At 30.0% G+C, this 10692-nt stretch overlaps 1 long non-coding RNA gene across 1 annotated transcript; it reads right to left on the bottom strand.

Moving 5' to 3' along the window:
- Positions 1-2958: 2958 nt before the first annotated feature.
- On the bottom strand, positions 2959-9597 carry LOC145028432 (uncharacterized). The gene is made up of 2 exons (XR_013675998.1): positions 7289-9597; positions 2959-3798 (listed from the first exon to the last, which is right to left on the bottom strand). It is a non-coding gene; the product is annotated as an uncharacterized LOC145028432 (long non-coding RNA).
- Between the last annotated feature and the right edge of the window lie 1095 nt (positions 9598-10692).

The raw sequence follows: 10692 nt of genomic DNA, 5'->3' as shown, positions 1-10692 counted from the left end.
TGAATGCTTTCGGGGCATTGGTGAGCCCAAACAGCATCACCATAAACTCATAATGCCCATATCTAGTCCTGAAAGCCGTATTCAGTATGGGTGAGCATGGTGCGGTTCGGTGCGGTTTTTGTATAAAACCGCAACCGCAACCGCAAATTGCGGTTTTTTAAAACCAAAAACCAAAAATTGTGGTTTTGATTCGGTTCGGTTTTGCGGTTATTTTTGCGGTTTTGTGGTTAATTCGGTGCGGTTTCGGTTTTCAACCACAAAATGAGGTGGTGCGGTTTTCGGTTAAAAAGGTGCGGTTTTTCATGTTCGAAACATAAAATTTAATCCACTATCATTTATTTCAATATTTTCATTGCAAATAAATCACTATTTTGATCCATATTTATTCTTTCAATTTGCATTTTATTATGTTATATTGAATTCATTTCGTTCAAATAATCAGCAATATGTCTAACATTTACTAACCACCATTTACATTTTACACACCAAAAACTAAACAATAAAAATTGTAAGATGATAAATTTGATAAATTTCCACAATATCTAACTTTAACATACTAAATTCAAAACATTAAATAACAAAACATCTTAGTTTAACTTTCATCCAACCACAATTCAAACTTCATCAAAACAGTTAAATAGTACCAATTACAATTCAAACTTTCTCAAAAGTGTTAGACATGTTTCTATCACCAAAAAAAAAAAAAAACATAAATTACCATTAATCTTAATCTTCTTAAACATCCTTGGAAGAATTTTTATGGTCTACAAAAAATAATGAAAATATTAATATACAAAGTTATAAACCATCCGTTTCGTAGCTGCGCATTCCTTAGATAATTAGATTAGCTAATTTATTTTATTAGTTAAATATAACTATTATAAATATTTAAATAATATATTAAATTATGCGGTTTGCGGTTATTTCGGTTAATTGGGTGCGGTTATTAAACATAAAACCGAACCGCACCACAATTTTTCGGTTTTTCAAAATTAAAAACCGCACCATCGGTTTTCGTTTCGGTTTCTGTTATTCGGCTTCGGTTTTTACGGTTATTTCGGTTTTTTTGGGTTTCGGTTCGGGTTCTGCTCGCTCTTATTTCCAACAAGTTTATTACCTAGATGTGTACAAAAAAAAAAAAAGATAGCTACACAGATGTAAACATACCGAAAAATTTATTACGTTAATAATTCATATTCCCAAAGTTAAACACTATGACACCACATATGGACATGTTTGGTGTTTGTGGTAAGGGTTAGACCAAATATATTTTGGGTACAGGACAAAATGAAAAAGTGGCCTATTAAATACACAAATATAATTAAATGATTTATATATATATATATATATATATATATATATCCATTTATTTAATGCAAAATACTTATTCCAAAGTTTTTAAAAGAAAAATAATTAATAACAATATGAAGTTCAACATTGTAAACGCTTATGTGAAATTTGACGTTTAAATCCTACAGATGATTCGGGCTAGTATGCCGAGTAAGATCTTGACTAGGATTATGTTCAAGATATCCGAGGCTTTTTATATTTTTGTCTACCTCTTAAATCTAGGTATTTACACTATCAACAAAGACCCGGTAAAAATCGTAAGTACTAAAAGAAACGTGAAAAAAAAAAAAAAATACTCGGTCATCCTGATTTTTAGGATAAAGGGAGTCTCATCATCAAAAACCTAAGAGTAGAAGATAATGTCGAGGTTCTAGGGATTTAGCTGATAGACATTATGAATATTATGTATAAATTAACAGCTATCACAAACACACACAGACACATGAACACACTCATGTTTACTTACAATTAGCTACGACGCTTTCATCAAATTGTAGTCATTTGATTGGTCAATAAAAAAAAAGCAACAAAGGCAGCCCAGATATTTCCGGTGCTCGAGGTTTGCTGGAGATCTGAGTAAAGATTATGGGCTTTCCTCGTAATTCTGGTGTCTTATATCTTAATTTCTTGCACAACGCCACAACCTTTGCTAAATTGGTTGATATACACCTAGCACATTTTGTATCAAAATAATTTGGCCCCCACCTTGTTATTTTTCGTCAAAATCTCATCCTTCAGATCATCTCTCAAATAATTATGTCTACTTTGCATCCACGTCACTGGTTACGAATCCTCAAACAATTAGTTCACTACAAACAAAATAACGCTTCACAAGTGTTTGAAATGCATATTGCATCCACGCCACAGGTTACGAATCCTCAGACAATTAGTTCACTACAAACAAAATAACGCTGACACAAACTTTTAGTGGCATATTCTTTTATGTGTCACTATATCATGTTTTTAGAGACATTTTCTTTTTATGCCATTATACCATATGTTTTTAGTGGCACATTTTATATACCACTATAAAAATTTACATTTAATAATTTATATCACGTATTTTATAACGGTAAAAAAATTTGAATGCCATTAAAAATTAGATATGTTATATCAAAATTGGTTGTTAACGAATTTTAATAAAATCAAAAGAAAAGAAATTTAATATCACCTATCAACAAAATAATTTAAAATATCAATTTATGTCAAAAATTACTTAATGCATTTTTTTTTTTAATTTAACAAATTATTTTTATGCCATTGTAGATAGGGGTGAGCGTGGTGCGGTTATTAGCCAAAACCTCACCACTAACCGCAAATGCGGTTAATCCATTTTCAAAACCGCTTTGTGTAGTTATTTTTGCGGTGCTGTTAGGCGGTTATTTTTGCGGTGCGGTTTTGTTTTTTCCATGTTGCGGTTATTAACCATATGGATTTGGTGCAGTTATTTTGTGTGGTTTTTAGCCACAGTTTAGAGTTCAAACGGTTTTAAGAATTCAAACATATTACTTATAATAATTAAAAAAAAACATAATGTATAAGACAATTAACTTAAATCACAAACAATTAATATCTTAAAACGTCAAATCAATAGTAATTAACAATATATTTCTTAAAATTGTCTAAATTCACTATTTTTCAAAGTTAAATATAACAAAAAACCATACTTTTGTCTTCTACTATTTCATTCATCTTTCATTCATGAAACTTATCTTATTTTTAATATTTAATATATTAATAATTAATAAAAAAAAAGTTGTATATATATAATATATGCGGTGTGGTGCGGGTTTTTTGCGGTTTTTGAAGACTAATAACCGCACTGCACCGCAAATTAGCGGTTTTTGAAAAACAGAAACCCTCACCATCGGTTTTTATTGAGGATGCGGTTTATCGGTTGCGGTTTATGCGGTTTTTGTGGTTAATTTTAGTTGCGGTGCGGTTTTTGCTCACCCCTATATTCAGTATATCCTCCTCCCGAATCCTCATCTGATGATACCTAGACCAAAGAACAATCTTGGAGAACCAAGACGCACCCTGAAGCTGGTCGAATATGTCATCGATCATTGGCATGGGATAATGGTTCTTCACCGTCAGTTTGTTCAGTTGCCTATAATCAATGCACATCGTGTGCGATCCATCATTCTTTTTCACGAAAAGGATCGATGCTCCCCATGGAGAGCTGCTCGGATAGATAAACCCTTGGTCTAGTAGTTCCTGCAGCTACGTGAATAACTCCTGCATCTCAGGTGGTGCCAACCGATACAGTGCCTTGGCTATCGGAGTCACACCTGGAACTAAATCAACGCGAAACTCCACCTGCCTCTCCGGAGGCAGTCCTAGTAACTCTTCGGGAAAAACGTCGTGATAATCCATCTCCCTCATGTGGGACTCCAACTCCATCTCCCTCTCACGGGAGGAACCAAAAGCATAAATTGGAGTAGACATCTATAAAAGAAAGATAGTTTTAGTTAGATAAGAATAATCGTCAATATAAGACCCAAAATGAGATATTAAGACTAGGATCCAAGTAAATAATTCACAACTTAGAAAAAGGATACCGTTATCTATTTGTAAATTATATAAAGGTAGGTAAATGATGATTTACCAATCTCACCGTCGAAAAATGAAATTTGAATGAATTAGGTTTTTGATGAAATTCCTAGATCTTTTGAGATTCATTGAACTTTTTAGTGGCATGTTTAATCACTATTATGTTAATCCATTTGTGAGTGGGATACCGAGGATCACAAACAAGATGTGAATAATCATGCAAATTAGCTTGGTGCTCTCGATTTCATTTATCATCTCATTTTAATATGTCGGTTAACCACACATGCTAGATTAATCAATGATAATTTTCGAGACACCCATTTCCATTCTTTATTAGTCCCTATTAGTGTGTCGGTTAACCGCACATGCTCCATTGACGACTTATAAAGTGCAATGTGCAATTTTCATGGGTTAGCATACAAATTCACATTTTTCCTAAAGTAACTAAAATTGAGAATTTTATTAAAAAGATTTAGTTACTTTTTCATTATACTTATTAATGAGAATTATTTGCACTATCAAACCCGTTCGGCTAATGACCCTCTACCAATTAAAGAAGTTGTGGATAAGAGTGGACACTTATTCAACTGTCATTTTATAAGCAGTTACCTTATACCTCCCTTATAGATCGGCTTCATGAATGAGGCGTACTAGCGGTTCGACTAACTTAGTCTTATTCGTATAATAATAATTAAACATTTAATTCTACATATAGTATAAGGTGTATTTTTTAAACCTTTAAAAAAAATACTAGTTTATATTTTAAATTTTGAAAATTAAGCATTTAATTTAAATTTAAAAATAAACCAAATAATATTTGACATGAATTTTGAAGTCCAATTAATATCCAAATTAATTCTTTAAACACTTAAAAAAAATTAACCATATTAATCACCAAATAATTAATCAAGTCAAATATTTATCTTCTAATTTCTAGGCATTCATATTATCATGATATATTCAGTAAAATCAGATTTTGCAAGTCAATATAGCAAATAATTATCATATGAAATTAGATTAGGCAGATAAGGATCAGATTTTTCAGATCTGACCGAGCTAGCGTCGTGAGCAGTGAATTTTTGAAAAAAATAGTTTCTTTTGATTGATCAATTTACCAATGTGAAAATAAATGAAGGATAGCCGTAAGGCTCTGATACCACCAATGGAAAATGTAGATTACAAAAGTTCTATGCACTAAGCAGAAAACATTCAAATAGTTCATAATAAGATGACACATGATAAAAAAAAACTATTATTTTTTATTAGTATAGTGAGAAGTGAGATATATGCCTCCAAATAAGTTTTTTCTTTTTATATAAGTTTTAAAGGTACATTATTTATGCTTTTCACGATATATATATATATATATATATATATATATATATATATATATATATATATATATATATATATATATATATATATATATATATATATATATATTCTTAACTCTTAAATATTTTGTTAAATTAATAGGATTAGATTAGATTTTATAGGTTAATGATCAAATTATTGATATGCTTATTTAATAAAAAAAAAATTTAAAAAAATTAAATAAAAACTAAACGAATTTCAAATTTGAAGTCAGAAGCTATAACTATGGGAGTTAAATTAGGAACAATATTAATTAGAGAAACTAATATCTCGTATATAAATAGAATGATATTCTGTAATTGGCTATACTGTCAATATCGCGCTATACAGGTGCTATAGCAGCGCTATAGCGTTTTGCGGTGTTACTGAAACTGATATTTTGAAATAGCATTTACAAATAGCGGTGACGCTATTAGCGGCGCTATTGACCGCTATTTACCGCAAAACTCATCAGCGCTACAGTGACACTACACCTACTTTTACAATTTCGTACATATTGGGCTACTTTGACAAAGAAAAAAACAATTGTGTGTTATTTCAATATTAAATCTTTATTTTTTTTTTTAACTATTCCACTACACTTTTTGTCTTAATAAGTCCAAATAATAAATATAATTAATTACAAACTAAAAATCAACAAATGATAACTTCCATTTTCCCATCTGTTTCAGTACTTAGAAACAATGAACGACTTGAACTGTAATGACATTTGACACTTTTTAGTTTCCATATAACTATATTAGAATATTATATATATATAGATTATGTTATGTTTTTACATGATTTTTTATGATATTAATTTCATATAGTATTAATAATCTAATATATAAATTTTATATAAATATATAATATAAATTATACATAATATTAAAAAACCGTTATATCACTGCTATACCACCGCGATAACCGTGATTTAAAATAGCGGCATGTGACCGCTATTGAAATTTGGACTGCGATAACTGCTTAGGTAATTGGTAATGTAATTATTGAATTTAAAGATTATATAATTATTAAAGATTCTATAATTAAATGTAATTGTGTTTGAATTTTATTTGAAGAAGATGATGTTAGCAATCTAATTTAATAGTGAAAAATATAGGATTGAAATACAATCAAGGATCCTTATTGCTTCATTGGTGAATTAAGAATTCTTTTTTAATAATTTTTGAAGATGCGACAAATCTAGTCATGCAACGTCAACTATTCCATAGCAGTAGCCATACAATGTGTAATTATCAGCAATAACCTGTTGGTTACTTTCCTAAAGTTAAGAAATGTAATTTTTTACAAAAAGAAAATATTATACAATTACAAGTTAAAGTCTTTTATGTAAGCGGTATCATATATATATATATATATATATATATATATATATATATATATATATATATATATATATATATATATAGTTAAAGTCTTTTATGTAAGCGGTATCATATATATATATATATATATATATATATATATATATATATATATATATATATATATATATATATATATATATATATATATATATATATATAATGAGACTAAGAGATCAATTCTTCTCTGAAACATGAGTTGAATTAAAAATAATTTAGAAATAAATTAGATTTGAGGTTCCAAAACAATTACAGGTTAAACTAAAGAACTTTTATAATATATATTAAGCCTATATTAAATCGATTAAATAATTTAATAGCATTAATCCTTTATTAAATCCTATAGTTGATCTTAGCAAACCCTAAAGTGTATATGTAGCAATTTTTGTCCGGGGCACTTATACCCATGATATTTTTATTTAAAATCATCAACCAACCAAATGTTGGTCTTCTTTCCATGAAGTGTACTTTCTTCAAGAATCTTTCCACTAAAGTGCATAGTAAAAGCACACCTTTTTAGACATGTTACATAGTGAATCATCCACATATGGCTATTTAAGGTACCAAATTAATTAATAAAAAAAATGATCTACATAAAAGGCATCTAGAATGACATACTCATGTGGTACAACAGTCGATCTACATACCTTATTTTATAATATTCAGGCTGTTATCCTGGGCAATGAAACCAGTAACATGCTGGCCTTCGTTAACTTCAATGCATACCTTGGATAAGATCGTATATATACCATACTTGAAAACGAACAGTAAGGTTAATAGGTTATAATCGCAATGATATATCCCATTACATGGCCTAAGAACAAATAGACAAACATGTATATGCTCCTTTTACTTCATATATATATAAGAATAAAAAACAAAAGAAACTCATAAGAACAACTTTAAGTGTGTATAAATTGCAAGAAAAGCAAACAAGGCAATCCTTATTATGGGCATATAGAGAAACCGTATATATTTAACATACATAATGAGGCTAGGTGAAAAGAACGAGGGAGCTCCCTTCAGTCCAAGCATAGATTGGAAAGGGATGAAAACGATCTCCCGCATCATTCATTCAATCAAAGTAGCATAAAATGAATCCTTTTCTACTGAGTGGTTAGATGAATGAGTCGGCAGCTAGTTCAATTCCTTTATCACATCCATGAGTGGGCTGAAGGGAGCTCCCTTCGCTTCCATTGACTATAGAAATATCATTCAAATACATAAAACTATTAAAAGTTAATAATTAACTAACGATGCTTTTGCATTTCTGAGCATCAACAAAGTTTTAACCTACAACTCATCACATTAAAAGAAGATAGTTGGTTTTAGTCACCAACACCTAACTCAATAACATAATTTTTTTTTTTTTTTTTACAAATCTTTAATCATAACACAAAAGTATTGTTGACATATCAAATCACCATAGATAATTTGATTTGGTACAGCACAACTAACAGCATAATAGATATAATTTGTGAGAATTGTCGAACTTGTAAGAAAATTATATCCATATATATCGAGACCAATAATCTACCCAAATCTGCACTTGGTTTCGTAAAATGTCTTTTAGCTCTCGAGCATAATCATGTGCAGAAGTTAAAGTATATAATTAAAGTGATACAAATAAGTTGAATAATTCAAAAGGAATAATGAGAAAAATGATCTTCTGGCCCTAACCATGCATCCATTACCAAAATTAAATCTCATAGCTAGCTTTCTTCTTGTCGCGTTTGCCAGAACTAATTAATGATCAAAAGTGAAACCTTTAACATATATGAATTCGATACATGATCAAACAAAACTATTTCTCTCTGATCATAATAAGTGAGTGTGTTAATTAGAATGCATTAAGATCAATTACTTGTTTCATTTTCAAGATTTATATCTTGTTTATATTCTTGGTTACCGTGAAAAAGCAAACAGCTGCAAAGACATTAAAAACCTTCCCTTTTTGGTTCTTCATTTAGGCTAAACTATATCTTGTTTATATTCTTGGTTACTTGTTTCATCAGTTTACTTCTCACAGAACTAGAATCGGTACCAGATATCAAGAATAGTAACACATAAGACTCGCCAACCAGATTGCTTTTCAAGAATAAAAACCCTAAATCTTAATCAACAAAAAAAGGGAAAATAACGAGAAATACCCACAAACCCTAATCTTGAAAATGGCCATCTCAAAGACACCCCTGTTAGAACATCGGTCAAAGAGATATCTTGATATGGCATTGTGAAGTGTGTGTCTGTGTGTTAGAGAGAGAGAGAGAGAGAGAGAGAGAGAGAGAGAGAGAGTGCTTAACTGGGTGTAGCTATCCAATATCCATAGACGCAGTTGATTGAAATGGAATTCACTGGATACCTGAATACGAATAAACGACTACAGTGACTGTTTATGGGTGTATTGGTCGGAAATTTTATGGAAGGAATCAGGTGAGTTCGTAATTATGAAAAGGAAACAAACAGCTGATGGGTCGCTTTTATCATGAGAGTCAGAGTCAGATTTTTTTTTTTTAAAGTAAAAAAAGGCATAATTATGTAAGAAAATTACACACAAAAAAAGCCTTCAAAGATCTCCCCCAAATCTTCTCCATAATAAAACACACCCATAACATATGATAAAGATTTATACATACAAACTAATATGATATCTCTCTCTATATATACATATATGTATTGAGAGAGAGAGAGAGAGAGAGAGAGAGAGAGGTGACACACTCTGGAAAATACATCGTTGTTGGTCTGAAAAAGAGAATCCCACTTTCACTATGTGATATGTGTGTGAGTGAGTGATAAGAATCTAGAGAGAGAGAGAGAGAGAGAGAGAGAGAGAGAGAGATGCGATGAAGTGAAAATTTTCAGATGCTGGACGGAGATGTATATAGAGACGATGAAGAGGATGGCAACAGCAATGCGTCAGTGTTACTGTGTCTGTGTCCGGACTTTGTATAATTGTATACCCTTTGACCAGTGACCACTAACTTGCTGCCTGCTTATACATCTAGTCTAGAAAATAAATATAGTAATAACTGGAATAATTATTCTGTTTTTAATAACTTATAAGAGTCCAAATTTTTATTGTACATCTTCTGGTTTTCTGTAATTATGCAATGAATAGTTTTATAGTAAATACACAATCACGTTTAGACTTACCAAACATATAAATTATAACCGAAACAGTTTCTAAGTTAATATACCATTATTCTATTTACGTCTTTTTAACGACATCAATTTAACTAGCAATGAACTCAAAACAAAAGTCAAACAGCTGCAAATAGGCTACAACAAAATCGAGCAATACCGTTATGTAATGAATACTTTTATTCCAAATAACGTAATACTCTTATTCTACTTACTTCTTTTATAAATAACGAGATCAATTTAATTTATTAAAAAAGAATCAAAGGTGTTTGAGATTGCTTTTAAAACAACTTTTAACTTGTAATTTTTTCAAAAAATCAAAAAAATGGCCAAAATATTTTTTGTTAATGAAAAAGATCTTTTAAAATAATTTTTTGTGTAGAAAGAAAAATTGGATTTTCAAAAATCACAAATCCCGTCTTTTTGTAATTTTTGAGACTTTTTAACTGAAAAGTTGGTTTTTACCTTAAACACAAATACAAATACATTTTAAAAAATTTCTTTTGGAAAAATTACTAATCAAAAAATCATTTTATAAAAAGGACTTTTAACCTTACAAAGTAATCATAAACACCCCTTAGCAATGAACTCAAAACAAAGTCAAACAGCACAAATAAGCTACAACAAGGTTGAACAATCTACAATCGAATGGCAACATCAATCGATCCACCTAACACTTGAAATTTATTTATACTTATACAAATAAAAGAGTTAAGTTGAATTTCATCTAAGGTGCTGTTTGTTTTTTTGGAAAAAAAAACCTCTTCAGACCTATTATTGTTGCGTGGCGTAGCACACGCGCAAGACTTTTAATCTCACAGCTGTTTGTTTTCAGAAGTCTTCAGATTAAAAAATATCTGTGCGTGTTCTTCTTGGCGTAGTATTTGTTTTGGCTCTTCTAAACTCTTTT

The sequence above is a fragment of the Lactuca saligna genome, chromosome 2, assembly GCF_052625555.1.
Source record: "Lactuca saligna cultivar CGN05327 chromosome 2, ASM5262555v1, whole genome shotgun sequence".
In the NCBI taxonomy this organism is placed as follows: domain Eukaryota; kingdom Viridiplantae; phylum Streptophyta; class Magnoliopsida; order Asterales; family Asteraceae; genus Lactuca; species Lactuca saligna.
Note: the sequence above shows the minus strand (reverse complement) of the source record. Positions and strands in the feature narration are given on the sequence as shown.